At 53.7% G+C, this 21053-nt stretch overlaps 1 protein-coding gene across 3 annotated transcripts in view; it reads right to left on the bottom strand.

Moving 5' to 3' along the window:
* SV2B (synaptic vesicle glycoprotein 2B) overlaps positions 1-19425 on the bottom strand; it is an 80313-nt gene extending 60888 nt beyond the window's left edge. For 2 of the 3 annotated variants that reach the window (XM_004617628.2, XM_055141070.1), the window contains exon 1: positions 18990-19144. The gene's annotated coding sequence lies outside the window, so the exon portion shown is untranslated. Of the gene's footprint in view, positions 1-18989; positions 19145-19167 lie in introns of those variants that run through there. The other variant, XM_055141069.1, reaches the window with a different exon arrangement.
* Positions 19426-21053: the final 1628 nt, after the last annotated feature.

Genomic DNA, 21053 nt, shown 5'->3' with positions numbered 1-21053 from the left:
TATTTGCGACAATATGGCATGTGACAGTATGACAAAGGGCAAAGAGGTCAAGACTGTCTGTGTGCAGAGTTAGGAGACCCTGGCAAGCAAAAGAAGGAAGAAAAGGGACCAGCAGAAGGAGGAGATGAACCATCAGGAAATAAAACAGGCACTGTCTGATACTGTAAGTGAAAGAATTTGAGATGAGGATTAACTCCAAGCACCACAGATAAGACGCCCATTGCACAGGAGTGCCCCGAATCCACCTGCACCTTTAAATGCATCTTACACTATAGCTTCCAATGGATGTTCGGTGCTCAACTTCCCCCTGTAATTTATTTTCCTTCAACTGGGGATACTGGTGCTGGGAAATGTACACTGGTGGAGGGATAGGTATTGGAACACTGTTATGACTGAAACCCAACCATGAACAATTTTGTAAGGGCCTATTTCACAGTGATTCAATCACTGTCACTGTCATCCCATTGCTCATCAATTTGCTCGAGCAGGCACCAGTAACATCTTCATTGTGAGACTTGTTACTGTTTTTGGCATATTGGATACGCCATGGGTAGCTTGCCAGGCTCTGCCGTGCGGGCGAGATACTCTCAGTAGCTTTCCAGGCTCTCTGAGAGGGGCGGAAGAATTGAACCCGGGTCGGCCATGTGCAAGGCAAACACCCTACCCCCTGTGCTATCGCTCCAGCCCATGGTGATTCAATAAAAATATATATTTTTAAAAAATCATTTTTTCCTTCTTTGTGGCTGACTCCAGGATGAGGTTGAAGAAAGAAATCATGTGATTCTGCACGACTTTAAATTTCCATCCCAAAAAAGCACCTGCCTGAAGAAAGGTTGCTAGGAGGAAGTATGAAGGATCTGAGCATTAATACATGTGTGTGTGTGTGTGTGTGTGTGTGTGTGTGTGTGTGTGTGTGTGTGTGTGAGGGTTTGCTCAGTGACTATGACCCTAAGGTAGAAGTCTCCTACCAGAATTCACCGCAAAATTGTCACACCCTGTTGTTTTAGTCCAAGAGCTGGGTTGCAACCTTTTATCACCCAATTATAAAACAATCTAATTCTGTTTGTGACACCTCCTAGGTACCCAGAGCAATGACCTGCTCACTGCAGCATGTGGGCGAAGCATTTGTCTTCTCTGGCACCGCAAGCCCTGGGCACCTCTGTCAGTGTGTGCCATGTGCTCTGTGCTTCACAAGAAGGATGTGCTTCACCAGCAAGCACCCAACCTTGGGATGATTCTTCACAGGCAATAAAGAAACACAAGGATGGTCCCAAGGATGGGTGGGGCGCTGGCCTTGCTTTCAGTTGACCTGTGTTCTATCTCCAGCATCCCATAGTGTCCCCCAAGCCCTGCCAGTAGTGATGCCTGAGTGCAGGGCTAGGAGGAAGCCCTGAGCACCACTGAGTGTGGCCCAAAATCAGATTTGAAAAAAAAAAAAGAAGAAACAGCTGACACTGGGACAGTGATTCTCTGGGGCCATATGACACCCCCCATGGGGCCCCAGGATATCTCAAGAAGGTCACTGTAGGAGTATAAAATAACATCACATGAGGCTGACACCCAAGACAGTAGATACAAGGCCAGGGGGATTGCCCCATAGCTGGAAGACTGCTTCATGGGCGGAGGGGAGAAGGCAGATGGAATAGAGAAGGGATCACTAAGAAAATGATGGCTGGAGGAACCAGTTGGGATGGGAGATGTGTGCCGAAAGTAGATAATGGACCAAACATGATGACCTCTCAGTGTCTGTGTTGCAAGCTATAATGCCCAAAAGTAGAGAGAGAGTATGGGGAATATTGTCTGCCATAGAGGCAGAGGGAGGGTGGGAAAGGGGGGGTATACTCGGGATATTGGTAGTGGGGAATGTGCACTGGTGGAGGGATGGGTGTTTGATCATTGTGAGACCCAAACATGAAAGCTTGTAACTATCTCACAGTGATTCAATAAAATTTAAAAGAAGAAGAAGAAGAAGAAGGTCACTGTGAAAAAATTCACATCAATGGGGGGGGAAGGGTGGTGTATGGCACAAAATTACGTGGCCACCCAGTAAGGTCAGGAGGAGCACAGGGAGGAGCAAAGTCTGAAGGTTGCCATGGCGAGGAAGGGCTGAAACACTGTAGACAGGGCACAAATGTGGCCAGTGAAGATGTGGACACACACATGCAGCTGAGGACGGCAGGTCAGAGAAGGAACCTGTCACAGTGGCACAGGCCTCAGTAACCATACTTCACAACACCCAGAAAATTCACCGCCATTAGTTCTCTTCTGTAATCTTCCCATTATAGCACACAAATCAATAACAAATACTGTGTTCTTCACCCTCCCACCACCCTTTTTTTTTCAGACTGGAAAAATACTGAGTGACCACAAGGAAATTCTGCACACTGATTTGGACTATCCCATTGAACAGATTCTTCGCGAGCCATCTGCCCAGCCTAGTCTTGCATGGAAGACTGTTGAGAAAGAAATGATTTTTAACACTGGCATCATATTCTTTTTAATCTTCACCAAATGGTCATCAGCCACATTTTGCCAAAACCAAAACAAAGAAACAACAACAACCAAAAAAAAAAACCCTCAACAACAAAGAAAACTCAGCATCGAATTCTACAGTAAAATCCGGGTTCCCTCCACATTGATCAACCCCACACACAGGCTGCAATCAATGATAGGCTCATCCTAGTAGGACTGACGCAACGGTGATGCAGCCATGGAGACAGGCTACCACGGGGACTTCAGGCCACAGGAATATCCTGTGGCCCACATCCAGATTGCCCAGGCAGGAGGCAGTGGGGAAGAAGACAAAGGCCAGTTCTCTAAGGCAGGCTGGGGTGGGCACAGGCCCTGCGGGGAGGGCGCTGCCCAGTTCCTCCTAGGCAGACATCAGAGTCACATGGGGAAGAAGCACTTCAGGCCAGGAGGGTTTGAGAACTGGACCGGAAGAAAGTACCACCCTGTGAAAACCTTCTTGGGGAGAGGTTATGTGGGCATCTGTCTGAGAGAATCCCCATCTCTCTGTCCATTACAGATGACCTGTAATGGTCTGTGCCCTGGGAGGGCACTTACCTTGCACACGGCCAAGCCGGGTTCCAACCCCGGCACCCCATATGGTCCTCAGAGCCGCGCCAGGACTGATCCCTGACCGCAGAGCCAGGGGTAAGCCCTGAACATCACTGGGTGTGGCCCGCAAACAAAATAAAACAAGAGACAAGGTGGCTTGGAAGCATCTGCTCATCGGAGGGGGAGCTCAGGGAGCTCAGGGGACAGCTGGTGAACAGCTCTCCACCCCGCCTCCCCCGCCCCCCACCCCACTCAGGCGCCTCTCCGGACCCTCAAAAAGCCCCATGGACTGACATCGGCAAGTTCAAACGGGAAGTCGCGGCCTAGGGAGCCATGCTATTTGTGCCTGCATCTGAATAATTTAACACTCCCTCCAAAATAGAATATCATTAGGGCTTGTCAATTCCTGCACGGGGGAGCAGACCGCCTCACGGGAAGGAAGGAGGGCAAGGAGGGGAAGGAAAGGGCCCTCGTAGCCACAGTGGTCCTTCTCCTCTCTAGGCCTGGAGGCCACCAACAGAAGCGCTGCCCTTTAAGCCCTGTGACCATCCCCCTGTGCTCACATCTGTTTCCTGCCCTGGGCTTTCCCGAAAATGCCCACCATGCAGGACCAGCCTGGCTCTCCCCACTCCCCTACCCCAGCACCCTCGCTTTCTCCGTCAGCCTGTCAGCCCATCTTTGGGGTGAGCCTAGGCCAACCAGGTTAAGGATTTGGGGACAGGATCCCTCCCCAGGGGCTCCCTGGGAAAAGCTACATGACGGTTCTCATGTCCTCTCGAAGGTGTGTGGGGGGGGCTGGGGGGCCAGGGTCACTGCCCGGACCCCTTCCCCTGTTCTCACTCCGGGCAGAAAACTCTGCTCACAGGCGCCAGCGGGGATTTTCGAGGCCGAGAACAGCTTGAGCGTTCTCGCACCTCCTCCGCCTGCCTCTCGCACCCCACCCTCAGCCCAGCCTCAGCCCCCGAGGGTGACTCAGCAGTGGGATGGACGCCAACATCTCCGGGAGGGGCTGGCAGCCACTGGCGAGACACAGAGTCCCCTGCCCGGCCTGTGCCCGGGTACTCGGCTGTGTCTGCAGACGCTCAGGGTGACTGAGCTAGCAGGGAGAGCTTGCACAGAAGGCACCTTCCAGGGTGTGCTGCCTGCTTCGCCTCGTCTTACTCCCTCGTGGCCTCCACGTCCCCCCATACCCCCTATAACATTATTCCCCGTGGCCTCCACATCTCCCGAGATTCTGGGAAGTGAGTGAATGTTGCTTTAAGGAAGCTTCCAGCTCTACCCCCAATCTGCTTAGCTGGGCGGAGCTAATATGGAAATCTTGCTGGACCTCCTGGGAATTTGGGGAGGAGGGCAGCATTCGGGACCATGGCTCAGGGCTTACTCCTGGCTTTGTGCTCAAGGTTCACTCTTGGCGGGGCTCGGGAGGCCATCTGGGGTGCCGGGAAGGAAACCCAGGTCAGTCATGGACAAGGCAATCGGCCTATTGCTGTGCTATTACTCAGGCCCCACCCCTGGGACTCTTTACGCACCCCAATATGCAGAGTGTGCAACCCCAGCTCCACGGGAAAGCCTGTGGAGACCCCCCAAAACACCAAACCAGGCGCCTCACTCCTTCCCCTGGACCCTCGACTCCCTTGCACCCCTGGCCCCAACACCAGGGCTCATTCTGTGTCTACCCTGGGCTGCTTCCTTCTTCCTCAGCCGAAGGTTTCTGATCGGGAGTAAGGAAGAGGAAGATCAACTTCCTGGACCCCTCTGAGCATGTCTGCCCGTGCGGCAGAGAGAGCTGCTGACATAATGCATTCCTGGCAGCCCGCCACGGGGCATGATAAGCTTGTCCTGGAGCCACGCAGGGCAGAGAGCTGATCTGTGTCTGCCTGGACTCTGCCCGTTAATCAGAACATCCCAGAAATGCTTCGCTCTCCTGCCCCACTCCCCACCCCCGCGCTCTCCACTTTCTCCTGTAAAGATGGAGCCAAGCGGAGGGGAAGGACATCACTGCCAGGAGAGTCCAGGCAGCCTGGTTAGCAGCGCCTGCCCCCACCGTCGATCTGCTGCCCGGCTCCCCGGCCTCTGTGCAGTTCGTTAACGATGGCGCCCAGCCCTAGGTTTCAGAGCCCAGGCTGGATCCCGGGGGGACACAGGTCCACACAGCACTCCTGGAGAACGAAAAGTCTAAGTACCTCTATTGTCTACCACGTTCACCCAGGAAGGTACAGACTGGGTAACAATAATAAAACTACCAAAAAAAAATTTTTTTTGAGGGGGCCACCTCTGGTGGAGTTCAGGGGTTACTCCTGGTTCTGCATTTAGGAATTACTCCTGGTGGTGCTCAGGGACCTTATGGGGATCAAACCTGGGTTGGCTGCATGCAAGGCAAACGCTCTCCCCACTGTACTATCACCCTGCCCCCAACCCCCGCAAAAAATTTAATTTGAAAGAGTCTATCCACACCTGGTCATCACTGAACTTGGTCCAAGAGCCAGAGCACTAGTGAGCAAGCCCTTCCCAAGCAGGACTGCAGGGCACTGCCAGGCTGGCCTTCCCAAACAGTCCTTAGCTGGATGCTGGCCAGTCAGCTCTTGGCTAACGTTCCTTAAGAGAGTTAGAGGTCTTGATTTTAATTCGCTGAGAGTGTCGGGTATCTTTAGAAACACAGAGATTGAGTGAATAACACATCTTAAGTACTTAGCACATGGCTGAGGAGAGCAAGTGCTCAACCAAATGTCAGTTCCTCAGGCCTGGAGCCAGAGTATAGCGGGGAGGGCGCTGGCCTGGTACGTGGCTGACCTGGGTTGGATCCCCAACATCCCATAGGGTCCCCCAAGCACCATCAGGAGTGATCCCTGAGTGCAGAGCCGTAAGGAAGCCCTGAGCACTGCAGGGAGAAAGGAAGGAAGAAGGAAGGAAGGAAGGAAGGAAGGAAGGAAGGAAGGAAGGAAGGAAGGAAGGAAGGAAGGAAGGAAGGAAGGAAGGAAGGAAGGAAGGAAGGAAGGAAGGAAGGAAGGAAGGAAGGAAGGAGGGAAGGAAGGAAGGGAGGGAGGGAGGGAGGGAGGGAGGGAGGGAGGAAGGAAGGAGGGAAGGAAGGAAGGAGGAAGGAAAGTAGGAAGGAAGAAAAGAAGGAAGGAAGGGAGGACAGGCCAACCTAGCCCCTTTCCCCACAGGCTGCAAAATGTCTGCTTGTGTGGCCTGGACGGTGCCTCCCGGGATGCGGCTGCTCGTGAGTCCCAAGGAAGGAGGCACGTTTGTCCCCCAGTCCCCAGGGGGACCCGCTCAGAAACACAGAGGAAACACCACCCCTCCCTGAATCCACGCGAGGGGGGGTGGTGACAGTAAATGCAAATGACAGATTCGTGACTTCCCAGAGGGAATAAATAGCAAGAACAGATGGCCTGAGGCTGGGAGACTTCATTTAAATCTTAATAACATTTTGATAATTGAGTGAGTATGCTGAAGGAGAACAGACCGGAGCCTGCGAGCTCTCTCACTCGGACGCAGGACAGCTGGGCTGAGTGCCTGCCGGGGGCACACGGAAACGGAGCTGTGTCAGGGCTCCAGGAGGGAACTTTCTAGAAAGCACCTCAGCTGAAAAAAATCAAGAATTTTATGATTTTTTTTTAAGTTTGACTCGTTTCCAAATCCTATCAAGTACCACTTTTCTAACCAGAAAGATATATATGCATTTATTTAAAATATATATAAATATATATAAATCATATAAATTTACAATTTTATAAAAATATATATATGTAAAATACTGTAGCACTGTCACACTGTAGCACTGTCATCCTGTTGTTCATCAATTTGCTCAAGTGGGCACCAGTAACATCTCCACTGTGAGACTTGTTGTTACTGTTTTTGGCATATCAAATACGCCACAGGGAGCTTGCCAGACTCTGCCATGCAGGCAAGATACTCTCGGTAGCTTGCCGGGCTCTCGGAGAGGGGCGGAGGAATCGAACCCAGGTCAGCCTCGTGCAGGGCAAATGCCCTACCCACTATGCTATCACTCCAGCCCCTGTAAAATATAGTTATATATAATATAAACATATATAAAATAGGTACCTATTAAATATTTGTAAATATATTTACATATATATTTACGTATACGTGCATAAATATTTCTATTTTATATATTTATATTTTTCTAGTTAGGAAAATGGTACTTGATAGGATTTGGAAGTCAAATATATATTCGATTATATATAATACTATACCTGACAGATAAGTTGATTAGATATACAATAACAAAAATCCATTATATATACAATAACAAAAAAGGAACCCAACTGCTCAGACGGAAAGAGAGACAGATGCGTCTCAAGGCCCCTTGCAACTATCTGCCGCCAGCGGCACCTGACCCACTCTCGATCAACACAGCAGGGCAAGGTCGCCGGCCAGATTATCCTCCACAGCCTTCCTTGCTCTAGCATCCCACAGACACAGCTGGTCCCCCCCCCCCCCCGCCCCTCTCCCCTCTGGCTCTGCCATCTCCCCCTGAACACTAAGAACTCCCAACTCTCTCCGGACGATGCTTACCATCAGGGAAGGCGGGCGCCCTGCTCCCGGAGAGAGTCTGCTCCCGAGAAGCAGGTGACTGGGCACTCACAGCGGCGGCCATCTGCTGCAGGCCAGGCAGATGCTGGGGATTAGGAGTCAAAGCCGGGCGCCTCTGCCCACAGGATCAGCCCGCTCCCCGCACCCCTACCCGCCCTCTGCCTAGAGAAAGCTCTGTAGCTGGTGGGTGGGTCGTGCTCCTGGCTGGCCCCAGAGCTAGAGGGAGGCCTGGGAAGGAGCTGGGAAGCAGAGAGGAACCAAGGCAGAGGAAGGAAATGAACTTGCTGCCCCTGCCTGCCTTGCTCTGCCCTGCACGAGTCCCGGCCCCTGGACTCTGCTCAGCCTTACGCAGCCCACGAGCACTGTGGACCTCCTCTGAGAGTCGCCGATGGAGCTGCCTGCAGTTATCATGCCCTGGGCCGTGTCCAGGTGGGTGAGGACACAGCTCTCTCTTGCCTGGCTGAGCTCCTGCCTCCAGACCCCCAGCCAAAGCTGTTCCAGTGGGCCCTGGCACCACACAACTATGCATCTCGCCCAGCAGGTCTGTGGTGCCACCTCCAGTCAGTCTTCCTGGACTAGAAGCGGACAGTCTCCTGCCTCTGCCAGCCCAGTCCCCAGGAGCACAGGGCCTGGGGGGTCTTCTGCCATTGGGGCAGCAAACATCTAGGTGGGACCCAACTTTCCCAATCTCTATAAGACACCCCTGCATCCTTCCCAGCACCCCCATCCCCCGGCTCAACACCCCGGCTCACGAAGGATTTTCTCACTTGACTTTGTGGAAAGGGAAGGAAATCCTTTGCCTCCAGACTGAACAGTCTAGAACAATCTCAGGATTTCTGAGAGCGTCCCTCTCCTCTGTCTCGGCATGGTACAGACCTACCTGGGGACTTAGGGGCTCCATGGCCAGCTCCGGAAGACCAGGAGTTACTGTGGCCCCCTTCTCCCTGGGGGCAGGGTGGTCCCAGACAGCCCCTACTCTCAGCATCGGTCACAGTGTGGATTGCACACACGTCCCCTGGGGTGGTGACAAGTCCTCACACTCCCCGGAGCTCCTGTCCCTTGGTTTCAGTGGCCTCAGGCCTGGGCCATACCAACCCCAACTCTCCCTACAACTGGGGCAGGACCCGCAGAGCCAGGAAACAGCCCAGGTGACGCCATCCCTGGGGTGACTCCAAGTGGCGCTTATACTGGCCGGGGGCAGCCTGGGTATGGCACAGAGGCTCCCCTGAGCACTGGGACCCCCGCTGTGCCCCCATTTGCTCATTCCCTACTGGTGAGAAACCGGCTCAGGGAGGCCCGGGGGCCTGCAAGGTCCCAACAGGACTCGACCTCCCCGGCCATGTCCTGGGGCCCGGGATTAGTCTCAGGAGGAGCCATGTACAAGGTCAACAGAAACTGACCTCCGGGGACAGGCGTGGCGGCACAGGGCCCCAGAGCCCAGGCGAGGCCCGGAGTCGGAAGCCCTTAATCCCCTGGCTGGTGACTCGTCAAAGCAGATTAACCCTCGGACAGAGTCCCGGGCCAAATACAGAGCAGCCCCAGCAGGGCGAGAACAGAAGTGCCTGGAACAGGCAGAGCCGCGTCCCCTCCAGCACGCAGAGCCTGGCCTCAGGTCAGGATGCTAGAGGCTTCCTGGGAAGCCCCCACCACTCCCGGCAGTCAGAGCACCTCGGGTTTCAGGGTTCCCCAGAACGAGGCTGGTTTCGGGGTGGTGCTCCTGTGTGGTTAGCAAGACACACGCTGGGTGCTGGGGTCCCAGTTCTCGGGGGTCCCCATCAGTGACACAGATGGCCACTAGACATCCGCCATCGCTCCCCTCAGCCGCTGGGGCCCCCAGAAGCACAGCTGGCCCTGACCTTCTGCCGAGAGGCCCAGGGGGTTGAGAAGGGTAACAACACACCCCAGATTTGCCTCAGCGTTTCAGGAGCTGAAGACAGAATCAGAGCATGGAGCACTGCAGACTGAGCTGCCGTTGGCTTCCTGTCACTTCAGACGGAACAAGAGACTCGCCTGGGGAAGGGGCGGAAGTTCAGGGAATGTTTCTGCCGGCCCTCTTTTCTCTGGGGCCCTGAGAGAGCTCTAAAACGTGAAATCCAGACACACACAAGAGTCTCAGAACCCAGCAGCTCACCACAGAGATGCCTCCGGCTCTGCACCAGCTGATTTCACCGGGGTGCCTGACAGGAGCAGGCGCTGTCCCTCCACCTGCCCCCTAGGAATCCCAGTGGCTGCCAACTTCCACAACCCAACGAGAAGCCCAGGTACTCGGGCTTAGTGACTGCAAACTCCAGACCTCAAATAGGGGATGGTCTGGTCCTTCTCATCTCCCCACCCCTTTGGGACCCTGAAGGTCACTCCCGAGAGCTGCCTCCTGTAGGATAACATAGCCTCAGTAGTTTAGGTTTATTGGGTTACTCCCGTTACAGTGCTCCTATTCCTCTTTGTTTATTTGTAGCTTCTTTCTTGGTGTTCTGTTGACTTGTAAATAATGTTTTTCTCTTCTCCTTGAGTCCTTTGCATAGTTTATTCAGAGCAAGTCCTTTTTGTATGGACACAGGAAGACTTAACAAATGTTATGCTTTTGTAACCTGGGAGTCATTTGACTCTACATGATATTTTCCTCCAGGGCATCTGTTCTCTTGACCTAAGCCTCAGCTGCCCTTACTTCCTAGCACCCCCAAAGCACGGTCCCGACGTGGGACAAGAAGGACCCAGGGCAAGCGGTGAGTTGTGTGCTACCCTGGCATCGAGATGGGCCTGGCCAAAGTGCCTAATGCTTAACTATAAGTTAAGAGCTTGATCATGGACAAATGCTGTCATGATCCAAACAGTGATAACTAGATTTGGACCCTGCTAGGGTGAGGAATGATTAATCTGGCCTGAGTGCTGTGGTCTGAGCCTGTGGCAAGATGTTGCCAGGAGAGCTGCCTTGCAAGCCTCAATGTATCCCTTGCTATGTCCATACAAAAATAACTAGTATTAAGATGTTAATAAGTTCCTGGACTAAGGAAAAGAAAAAAACCTTAAGAGTGAGGAAGGGCTTTGGAGTGCCCTGCCCTCAGGAAGGGCTTTCTTATGTTGATTTTGCGACCTGGCTGGTTGTAGCCTGGAGGGTAAGGTGGGAGAGACAAGTAAGTAGGAGGAGAGAGAGAAGCCAGAGAGAGAAGCAGCAGTTGAGCAGTAGATCCAGAGAGAGGCTGGAGCTGGGAGTGCGGGAGATGAGAAAGCTTGAAGATTGAATAAACGGTAACTAATCAGCAACCAGCTTGGTCCTCGTTCTTCCTTCGCCTGTCCTTGACCACCGGCCGTCCCGATCCAGTCCACACACTGCGGTTCCAGAGCACCGAACGCGGGTGGTGAGACAGAGCCGCCCGGAGAGCCCGCGAGTGCACTCGCCCCCCCTTGGCGCTCTTTAGTTTTTTACAGCCTCCGGCTGCTATTTGAGCTCCTTAATGGCCATGATCCAGAGACACACAATAGAATCTCGGAACCAAGCAGCTCGCTGCAGAGATTTCTCCAGACCGTCATTATTTAAAAGTTTAGAATTCTAGGAGCACGGGGCCACTCTCAAGGCCATACAGCATCTTATGCTATTCATAACAAGCAACGCAAAATAAATTACCTAGCATCTGCCTTTTTGGTAGGTTTGAGCGGTGGCGGGAAAATTCAAAATAATGGTGGTGGGAAGGTGTAATGGTGGCGAGACTGGTGTCAAAATTTTGAAAGTGAGGGCCGGAGCGATAGCACAGTGGGTAGGGCGTTTGCCTTGCACACGGCCGACCCGGGTTCGATCCCCGGCATCCCATATGGTCCCCCAAGCACCGCCAGGAGTAATTCCTGAGTGCAAAGCCAGGAGTAACCCCTGAGCATCGCTGGGTGTGACCCAAAAAGCAAAAAAAAAAAAAATTGAAAGTAATCCTTTATTGTGAAAAACTTTATGAAAATAAATAAAATTTTTTAAAATAAAATAAAATATGAAATCTTGGGGCCAGAGCGATTACAACCGCAGGGAGTCAGCCTTGCAGGTGGCCAATCGGGGTTCCATCCCCAACATCCCAGTTGGTCCCCTGGGCACCACCGGGAGTGATTCCTGAGCATCATCAGGTGTGACCCAAAATGCAAAAACAAATAAAAAATAAAATATGAAATCTTCTGCCCACTCCTGCCAACGCCAAATGCATCATCTGCCTCCCACCCATGATCTCTACCCTCACTCACTAGGCCATGGACCCCCACCGAACCTGCCTCTATACTGGACCCTTTAAACATGCCCCCTCAAAAAGGCAGCTACAGGGAAGGAGAGACAGGACAGCAAGGAGGGAGCTGGGCTAGCATGCAGACCACCCCCCCAGTTCCATCCCCAGCATCCCAGAGGGGACCCTGAGCCCCTCCAGGAGTGATCCCCAAGTGCAGAGTCAGGAGTAAGCCCTGAGCATCACCAGATGTGGCTCCAAACCAAAAAAGGAAGCCACTGCCTTATGTCCTGGTCCTTTAAGAGGATGGGCGGGTGGGTACACAGCCCATTCTTCACTCACCTCAGGGGGCCCTGGAACCCTCCACAGCTCAGGTCAGGTGCCCCTGACATCCAGTGACCTCCCCTATGCCCTGCCCTGTGCCCAGAGCAGACCATGACACAATGCTACTTCCTCTCCCTCAGAGCCACCCACGTGCCAGCTGGGTCCAGCCCCAGTACCATCTGCTGCAGCCCAGATCCAGCGAGAGGCCACAGGCAGCCCTGGGACATGGCAGGAGAGCAGGGCTAAGGGGCAGACGACCGTGGCCAGGAGCTGGCCAGCAGGGGAAACCCCAGAGGATTTGCAGCAGCAGCTCTTGCCCAGGCAGGTGGAGGGGAGTTGAAGCAGGACAGTGAGGAGGCCCGGGCTCCCACCCCGCCCTCACATGGACCTGCCTTGCTGCCGACCTCTGTCGTCCTGTGGGACCGTCAGCAAGCCAGACTCCACAGCCGCCTCCTCGGCCCAGGAAAGAGTTTAGATTCCTGTTTCCTTGTTTGGGGGCCACACCCGGCTCAGGGTTTATTCCTAGCAGGGTTCAGGGGACCCTGTGAGATGCCTGGGATCGAACCAGGGTTGACTGCATGCACGGCAAGTACCCTCCCTGCTATCCTACTCCAGGCTCCAGATTTATGTCTTTTCAGGTCTCAGCAGCTCTGAAACACTGAAATCCAACAGCTCAAACCCATCTGTCCATTTTAGCTTTCTTCTAGGCCAGAGAGGAACCCTCCTACAGAACAGCCATGCTGAGCACGTCTGCGCGCCCCAGACAGTGACAGATGGCACGCTGATCCCGAACAGGGCCACGTGCATTGCAGGGTCCTGTCACAGGAAGACCCTGAAAACACACCTCTCAAGGCTAAGCTGGATTTCAGGACCCCGAGTTCCTGCTGGCACATGTATAACCCCTCCCCCAGATGAACACAGCAAGCAGTGAACAGCACCCAGCACCCAGCACCCAGCTTGCCAGTTTCCACACCCAGACATCTGTGAGTCAAGGAGACCCAAATATGCATTTTCTTTAATCACTGCAGAGCTGGAAACCAAAGAATGGAAATTGCTCTTCTCCTTTCCCAAACCCTGTACTTCCTTCCTGAGTCTCAGATTTCCCACCTGCATGATCAGAAGTTGAGGCCGGGTGCATCCACCTCCTGCACGACCAGGTGGGGGCCAGAACAAAAGCACAGCGGGGAGGGCCCTGGGTTCAATCCCTGAGACCCCATAGGGTCCCCTGATCCTCTGCCAGTAGCACAGAGCCAGGAGTCAGCCCTGTGCACCACCAGGTGTGACCCCCAAAACAAAAATTAATCAATTCTATTTGGTACAGCCAGCTTCCACTAATGTCCTGGTGTTCACTCTCTCACTCTTTGTTGTTGTGTGGTTTGGTTTGGGGTCCACACCCAATGATGCTCAGGGGGTTACTCCTGGCTCTGCACTCGGGAATTATTCCTGGAGGGGGCTCAGGGTACATATAGGATGTCGGGGATCAAACATGAGTAAGCTGCATGTAGGCAAATGCCCTAACCACTGTACTATTGCTCAAGCCCCCTCAACACACACACACACACACACACACACACACACACACACACACACACATACACACACACACACTTTTTCATATTCAGTACTTTTCTTTTTTCCCTCCCCCATCATTATTATGAACAAGATTCACACAATATTCGGCTACATTGGCAAACATAAGGGGTTGGGTGGGGAGCCTAGGGCTTCGAGATGAGGCTGTTCCAGCCCCTGTGTCTTCCCTCTGGGCCATTTCTCTTTTGACCAACAGGAACCCTTTATGCAAGATGCCGTGGACGTGTGATTTTTTTCAAGCAAGTCAGTGATGCTCTCACTTGGCATAAAATAGATGCAAATAAATTCCCCACCCCATGTTTTTTAGAGCCTTCCCTGCTCCTGCTTTTATCTTAAATTAAGAGCAGCACAATAATAACTCGAGAACATCACAACTCTGAATTTCAGCCGCCTCTCGGGAGGAGTTGCCTCTCTTTTTTTGAAAGTATGAGCTATTTTTTTTTCAACTCACTTCTCTGTCTCATTGCACATTGCTTTCCGCACGATCCAAGCGATCAGAGCCTTCACATTTAAAGTCTGTTTTTAGTCCACAATTAGGCTCCTATGAGACCTTGGAAAGGAAGTAACTTTGGGGGTGACACATTAAGACCCACCAAAGAAGAGAATTGCAGCCCTCCAGCAACTGCACCCTCTTACTTCCTCACCCCACAGAGTCCCACATGTGCATAGGGTGTGCCGGGAAGCACTGTGGGTGCAGACACAGCAGTGAGTGTCCACTGAAGGACTGATGAAGAACGCACCCACCATATGCGAATGTCCTCCTTCCTGAATCTCTTCCTCCATCTCCTCAACATCTTCCACTGGGAATCCAAGACACTGGCTCCAACTGTCCCACATCTCACGGCCCCAAACTGTCCTGCATCTCAGCCATCCCTACTCCTCTGTTTCTCACATGGAGATCCCTGCATCCACTCTCAGCTGCTTTCTTTCTTCCATACCTGGAATGGGTCCCATCAGCAAATCCTACCTGCTGTCATCTAGAAGACTGGCCACTGGCCTCCCTGCAGCCCACCCTGATCTGAACCAACCCACCACTGTCTTGCTCCTGGATCACTGCAGCAGCCTGGAAGCCCATCTGACCCTCTTCAGTCAGGACCCTGCAGATCTAAAGCCCTGAGCCCCTGTGAGCATGAGAAAGCATCCATCAGATCAGGCGGGCAGGGCTCAGAATGCAGCAGCAGCTTCCCACAGCTCTGGGGGAAAGCCATAGTGCAGTCGAGGGCAGAAGAGACCGGCCATTCGCCGGGCTCACTGCTGCTGTGCCCACCTGTTCACAGCGCTTCTCAGCACAGGGCACCGTCAGGCTCTCAGAGCCACTCCCTTCACATCATCCTGACCACGAGAGATCAGGTTCCCAGACTTAGCACAGCCCTCAACCTACATCCATCTTCCAGATATCTCTCACCCACTACAGTGATTCCCCTTGTTTCATGCCCAGCACTCAGGAAATAGCTGATGAGCGACTGTCTACAACCTAGTAGGTCTTGGTTGATCAGCCAAAGAAACAGAAACAACTAGAATAGTCCAAGTTCAGATGTGGCCCATCCAGAGTCTAGGAGGAAAATGAGCCTCAGACAAGTGAGATGTCTCTCAAGGCCAGAGAGGCCTCATGGGGGTTCCAGAGTTTTCCTTGCCTGTGGCTGACTCCAGTTCAATCCTTGGTATTGCATGTCCCCCAAGTACAGAGCCAGGAGTATCCCCTAAGCACACTGGGGGTGGCCCAAAACTCCCCCTACCAAGAACAAAACTAAGCGAAGATTACCCATGGAAGATAGCTGCAAAAAATACCTTCGTCCTTCCCCTCCCCAAGTCCATGCTCTGTATTTGGGCTGCTTTGCTCTTTGTCCACATCCCCTTGGACACAGAATTAAACCTCCTTTCAGGGCTTTGGTTCTGTCTGATGCAGGAGAGGGAACAAGGAGGTCAGCAGAAAGAGGACAGACTGGCCATGCCCTAGTGTCTCGGACCTTGCAGATACACAGGCAGGCAAACGAGTGAGAAAAGCAACATGATGTCCCAGAGAGACAGATCAGATTCCTACAGCAGCAGAATGAAAAGCCAGACTGTGGATGGATGGGTGGGTGGATGGGTGGAGCAATGGCGTGGATTGGAGGATGGATGGATAGATGGATGGATGGATGGATGGATGGATGGATGGATGGATGGATGGATGGATGGATGGATGGATGGATGGATGGACGGACGGATGGAAGGACGGATGGACAGATGGATGGGTGGGTGGGTGGATAGGTGGATGATGGGGAATGGGGGCCAGATGGATGGATGGATGGATGGATGGATGGGGGACAGATGGGTGGATGGGGGACAGATGGGTGGATGGGGAATGGAGAATGGAGGATGGATGGATGGATGGATGGGGAGAGATGGGTGGACAGGTGGATGGATGGAAGGGGGTGGAGAATGGAGGATGGATGGATGGATGGATGGATGGATGGGTGGATGGGTGGATAGGTGGATGATGGGGGATAGGGGACAGATGGGTGGATGGGTGGATGGGGGACAGTTGGGTGGATGGGGGACAGATGGGTGGATGGGTGGGTGGGGAATGGAGAATGGAGGATGGATGGATGGGTGGATGGATGGATGGATGGATGGGTGGATGGATGGATGGGTGGATATGTGGATCATGGGGGATGGGGGACAGGTGGGTGGATGGGTGGGTGGATGGGAGATGGAGAATGGATGGATGAATGAGGGAGAGATGGATGGGGAAATGGATGGATTATGGGTGGATGGACTGATGGGTAGGAGATGCGAGATGGGTAGGTGGATGGATGGGGGATGGATGGGTGATGGGTGAATAGATGGGTGATGGATTAATGGACAGAAGAAATTCAGGGAGGTAGATGTCACCTTCTGGAGGAGACATGGGTACACATAGCCTCACCAAATCTTATTTCAGGGACCAGAGAGAGTACGACAGGGAGGGCGCTTGCTTTGCACACAGCTGACCCAGGTTCAACCCCAGCATCAGACGGTCCCCCAAGCCCAGGAGGAGTGATCCCTGAGTGTAGACCCAGGAGGAACCCCTGAGCACCACCAGGTGTAGCCCCAAACAAAAACAATCCTGTTCCACAGAAGCTTTTGCACAGCTCCTCGCCTCTGTGCAGACACTGAAGCAGCTCAAGAACGAGAGAGCGGGGGGGTTGGGGGGACAGAGAGTTCTTATCCCCACATCAGACTCTTGATGAAAAGCCCCCCCAAAGGGCAGAGCAGGAGAGGGACCTTTACATGCAGTGTGTAGACGAAATCAGGAACGAGTTTGCCCATGAGAGTATGTAAACGCATCCCACCTCCTAAAGACTGGGTACGTCCAGTTGACCTCTGCATCCTCCCATCCCCACAGAGACCATCATCACTCTCAAAGCTGAAGAGAAGGGCAGCCAGTAGGCACACTACCTGGTCACTCATGCCAATCCTGTCACACCCCACTGGGGAATGCCGTGGGCATTGCGAAGACCATGCCCGGGAAGCACTGGCCCCTGGCTCCTGTGCTCCTGCCACCTGGCAAATGGCCCTGCCTGTGTCTGTTTCTGCTGACTGACCACTGGGACCTTCTCTGACACACAGTTTAGGATTTCAGCCACTCAAAAGAGAAATCTTACAGATACAAACCCTCAGAGGCAGTGATCGCCGGAGTGCTGACCCTGGGTCCTGCATCTGACCCCTCCATCCCCCAACCCCTCAGCATACCTCTCTCCCACCACAGGCTCTCTGCAGGTGTCGTTCTGCTCCTGGGATTCCCTCAGACATCCGCCGGCCTCATTCCCTCACTTCCTAAGGTCTAGTCAAAATGTCACTTCCCAGCAAAGCTTTCCATGCCCAAATGGCAGAACCAAGTAACCGTCCTGTCACGCCCCGGCCAACATGTCCCCCCACCCCACTAGCCCCCGCCCTGCTCTCTCTCTCCCTTGTCACGGACAGTCATTGCCTGCATCATGGACATTCTCTCGTTCACAGCCATGTCCAGCTCCGTGAGCAACGAGCAAACATGTTTAAGCATCAAGGAAGGATACTCAGGCATTTTGTGCATGTTACACATCAGGACCTCAAACTTCCGAGAAGCTGAGAAACTCTCCAGAGACGCTCAGCAGGGTCTGAGCACATGATGCCTTGCAGCAGGGGGTGTCAGGGATGGTCTCGTGATGAGCAGCGCAGGGCAGCTGCTGAAGGGTTTTCCAGAACCCTCTTCTGTCGTTTCTTATCACCCAGCCCGGTCTTCGCTCAGGAGGCTGGATTTTGCCCTCCCACACGGATAGTGCCCATAGACCTTGATTCCATCACTGAGAGACAATTAAGGTCAGCACTTTCCTTGGAGCTGGGACAAGGACACACAAGCTAAAGACCCAAGAGGCAGTGGGGTGGGCTGGGGGGGGGGGGGCGGTGAGGCAAAAGTTCATCTGCTCTAAAATGCTCAGAATTTTCCCCTTAGCCCTGCTTTTCTGAAGTTCTTGTAAAACTTCATGATCTTGAGATTGAAGGAAACAATCCACTTTTATATATTTATTTTTACAGCTTGCAGTTTTGCAGGGGCAGACCCTGAGGAGCGAAGGGCTCGGGGAACCCTATGGGGGGGAGGTGCATGTATTGAAACCAGGTGCAAGGCCAGCATCCAGAAACCAGTTATTTCTCTCTGACCAGGGAAACAAACTTTTTTTTAAGCAAGTCTGACCTGTAAAGGGCACGCCCCTCCGGCAGCTCTGCTGTGTCTACTGAACCCTGCCCCCCCACCCCCACCCTTGCAAGTGCCAACAGAGCTCAGGACCTGCCAGTCTCTGCCCACCTGGTGGCAGAGGACAGGAGAGTCAGCTGGGTCTTGGGGGAGCAGGGAACTCCACCCTCGCTTCATCAACGTCCCTATGACCCCTCTGCCCTCACCTGCCCCTTCCCCATTCCTGCTGTTCCTCTCCCCTAGGCGGGTTCGGAGAGTCTGGACTTTGTTTGCACAGCTCTGGGTCCCGGGAGGGCTGCCTCTGGCTCCCTGAGGATTTGTAGGGCGTGGGCTGCAATCCAGGGGCAGCAGGGCAGGGCAGTGCTTAGGGAAAGGGCAGTGGGTCCTCAGAGGAGAGAGCAAGGAGCTGGCCGCACTCTCCTCTTCTCCCCTCTCTGTCCCTCCACTCCCTGCGGCCACTCAACCTCAATTCCCCACGGGCTTCAGCAAGAGAAAATAAAAACAACAGCGCCCGGCGCCCCCGTGCCCTCAAGTGAGAGCTTCCATCCTCACCCTCGCTGGGTTCTACTTACCTTCCTTAACGGCCAGACCAGCTGGGCTTACTGCGGGGACGGTCCAGTTTCAGCGGCAGCGTCTCAGCTCCTCTGCGGAAGCCACAGCAACGCCTCGCTCCTCCCCTCCTCAACACACTCGCTCCCCCGCCCGCCCCTGCAGAGCAAATCATCTGCCTTCCCCCTGCACCAAACCCACCTAGAAACAGACTCTCCGGGAGAGTCCGTAAGAACCCGGCGCCAGCGGCCCCGCGGAGGGCGCCCCGCCAGCTCCGGGATGCGCGCCGGAATGCACGCAGAGATGCACGCAGAGATGCACGCACGGGATACACGCCCCGGGATGCACGCAGAGATGCACGCTCCTGGATGCACGGGGCGCGATGCACGCTCCTGGATGCACGCACGGGATGCGCGCAAGGATCCACGCTCCTGGATGCACGTACCAGTATTCACGCACCGGGAAGCGCGCGGCGGGATGCGCGCTCCTGGATGCACGCCCCGGGATGCACGCACACCTGGTTCCAACGTCCGTTAAAAAAAAAAAAAAAACCCACAGCAAGAACCTCCCTCACGGGAATAGCGTAAAAGCAAAAGGCGGAGGTTCTAGGAAGCTCAAGAGTCTAAATTCCAAAACTCCACGCAGCACCAGCAGCCCCAAAGGGGATTAACAAATAGGAATCAGACCAGGTCCACGGCAGCCTTCGGAAACGCTAGCTTTGAGCGCCGCTTTTCCCGGACTGCCCCCGAACTGCCGGGCCCTTCCTTGGACGCAGGGACACCCACGGTCTCTTGCCCTGGACTCGGGCCAGTCTGCACGCGCCCACCTGGCCGGCAGGAGCGCGGGGGGGGGGCGTCCCTCCGAGTCCAGGCACAGCGCACAGCTCCGGGTGGCTCCCGGGTGCGCCATGCAGAGAGGCCGGACTCAGCCGCGCCTTGCCCGCGCCTTGCCCGCGCCTTGCCCGGATGGTGCTTGGGAGACCAAGCCCTCCCCCGGAGCCCAGGGTGAGACGCGCCAGGGCTGCACCTCCAAGCACACATTAGTCCTTGCTGCTTATGCCTCGCTCTGGGGGGCGCAGGGAGGTGCTGTAGACCCCCTTCACTCCTTTTAAAGGATGGTGCTTTAAAGTCTATTTTTATTTTATTTATTTATTTATTTATTTTTACTTAATTACCATGAGATACACAGTTACAAATTTGTTTGTGATTGGGCTTTGGTCATATAATATCCCAATACCCGTCCCTTCACCAGTGCACATTTCCCACCACCACCAATGCCACCAGTTTTCCTCCAACCCACCCAGTTTCTCTCGTCTGTCTCTGTCTGTCTGTCTCTCTCTGTCTCTCTCTCTCTCTTATAATGGTTTGCAATACAGGTACTGAGAGGTTATCATGTATGTCCCTTTACCTCCTTTTTTTTTAATGATGTATTTCTAATCTAGCTCAAGCTGTGCTTTTTTATTTATTTATTTATTTGTTTGTTTGTTTGTTTGTTTTGCTTTTTGGGTCACACCCGGCGATGCACAGGGGTTACTCCTGGCTCTGTACTCAGAAATCACCCCTGGTGGTGCTCAGGGGACCATATGGGATGCTGGGAATCAAACCTGGGTCGGCCGTGTGCAAGGCAAACACCCTGCCCGCTGTGCTATCGCTTCAGGCCCCCTTTACCTCCTTTCAGTCAGTACTCAGTTCTTGTCCAGAACCCTTATTTCCAAACATTACTGTCCTGGTGCACTCCCCCCACCCACTTAGAGGAAGGAGAGGGGAGGAGGGGATGGGAGGGGAGGGGGGGAAAGGAAAGGAAAGGAAAAAAAGAAAAGAGGAGATAATTAAATACTACTCATTTACAAGAAAAGTATAAAATCATGCAATTTGCTGCTACATGGACGGATCTGGAGAGTATCGTGCTGGGCGAAGTCAGGCAGGAGAGAAGCAGACAGGATCGTCCTCAGATGTGGGATCTAAAGGGACACAGGAGGGGAATAACAGATGCCCCAAGGCAACTGAAACTGATGCCAGGTCTGCAGTAGGAAGCTGACCAGGAGGGGCATAAGACGGGGTGGACACTAAGGGAGGGGTGCTGGGCTA

The sequence above is a fragment of the Sorex araneus genome, chromosome 6, assembly GCF_027595985.1.
Source record: "Sorex araneus isolate mSorAra2 chromosome 6, mSorAra2.pri, whole genome shotgun sequence".
Classification (NCBI taxonomy): Eukaryota; Metazoa; Chordata; class Mammalia; order Eulipotyphla; family Soricidae; genus Sorex; species Sorex araneus.
The sequence above is the reverse complement of the archived record's forward strand: the minus strand, read 5'-3'. Positions and strand labels throughout refer to the sequence as shown.